The following is a 1,990-nucleotide window of genomic DNA, read 5'->3' on the forward strand; positions in this document are numbered from 1 at the left end:
AGTCGAAGGGAGGGAGGGAGAGAGAGAGAGAAAGGCGGGGAGACATCAATGTGAGAGCGACACATCGATTGGTTGCCTCCCACACGCACCCTGACAGGGCCGGGGCCTGGGATTGAACCTGCAGCCCAGGTACGTGCCTTGACTGGAAACCAAACCCACGACCTTTTTTTGGTGCACCGGCTGACACTCTAAGCACTGAGCCACATGGGGCCAGGGCATGGTTGATGGTTTTTAATCACCTACCAGATGTATCCCGGGATTCCAAAATGTGAATGATCACTCCTCTAATGACTGTATAAGACCCCAGACCTGTCACCCAAACTCTGTCTCAGTCATGTCTCTTCCTGGCCCTAATATTCTATAGTTTAGCCACACATGAGAAATTGCTAGTCCCTGGACATGCCAGTTACTACCAAGCCTCCATATGTTTATGAGTGCTGTTCCCTCTGCCTAGAAGGCCCTTCCCTCCTTTGCTCTGCCCATCAAAGTCCTAGTAATTAATTAATCATTCAAGAGCTGACTCAAATGTCAACTCTCTCAAGTGTTTTTCTTGACCTTAACAGGAAGTACTCACTGCTCCTTCATTTGTACTCCCAGAACCCATTTACAGGCCTCTATTACGACACCTGTAAATACTGTACAATAGCTATTTGTTCCTGTGCCTTTCACCCACCTCCACCAGACTAGGAGCTCTTCTGGAACAAGCTTCATGCTGAGGACACCAGCCAGTCAACAAATGTTTATGGAGGTGGAAATAAAATGTATTGCTGTGTAAAATCCCATGTATCTTACTTTAATAAGGGTCAATTAAAAGTGATAGTTCTGCCTCATCTAACAGGAGGGAAGAGACAGTCACCTTCCATGGCCAACCACTCTCATCCACCTGTTGCTAAGACTCTACAGTGCTGGGGGGGGCGGGACACAAGGTACAGACATCAGTATAAAAAAACCCAATTTCTGTTTTTTTAAAGGCTATAATGCATATACTTAGGTATGATTATCTAAGCAATAGAAAAATCTAGAATGATACACAAGTAACTGTTAATAGCGCATGATTCTGGAGACTAGGTACAAGCTAGGAGGTGATTATTTTCCATTCTACACCTTTCTGTGACATTGAGATTTTTGACATGAGTTTCTGTCGTTTTTCAAAGAAATAAGACGTGAAAATGAATCCTGTAACTATATCTTAAATGAATCAATCAAATTAGGTTGATGTTTTCCAAAAGATATATATATAACAGTCTCATTCACATGTTCATAGCAATGTCATTAATAATAGCAAAAACTAGAAACTGCCCTAATGCCCATTAACAGTAAAATGGATAAGTCAGTTGTAAGATATTCATATAATGGGATACTATACAGCAAAGAGGATGAATGAATGAATGAATGAATGAATGAATGAATGAATGAATGAAACACAACTACACACTACAAATAGATGACTCTTCCAAACATAATGTTGGGGAAAAGAAACCTGACACAAAAGAGTATCTCTGTGTGATTCCATGTATATAATGTACAAAAACAAGCAAAGTTGATGTGTGCTGTTAGAAACCAAGGTGGTGGCTACTCTTGTGGGGAACGAGGAAGGGAAATTAGTGATTAGAAGAGGAGCATGAGAGGGTCTTTTGGAGGGAGAGCCAGGAATGTTGTTTTGCAATCTGGATTCTAGACGTACAGAGGTGCTGGCTTTGTGAAAATGTATCAAGTTCCACACTTTGATTTGCGTTCTTCCCATTAGGTATGTATGTTAAACGTCAATGAAAAATATACACAAAATAGACCACAATTGAGATGCCTGAGCATTCCCTTACATCAAGCAGATAATTCCTCTTAAGAGTCAGATGCTGACCTTCCCTCCTAGATCTCCAGCCCTGGGACAGTGGTGGGAGATGGGAGCTAAACTACTGTCCTTAATGGTTAGGAGCACCTGTTTCCTGCCCTGAAGCAGAGCCTAAGTGCAGAGAGAAACAGACAGGGGGCC

The sequence above is a fragment of the Miniopterus natalensis genome, chromosome 6 (genome assembly GCF_054644295.1).
Source record: "Miniopterus natalensis isolate mMinNat1 chromosome 6, mMinNat1.hap1, whole genome shotgun sequence".
NCBI classification, from domain to species: domain Eukaryota; kingdom Metazoa; phylum Chordata; class Mammalia; order Chiroptera; family Miniopteridae; genus Miniopterus; species Miniopterus natalensis.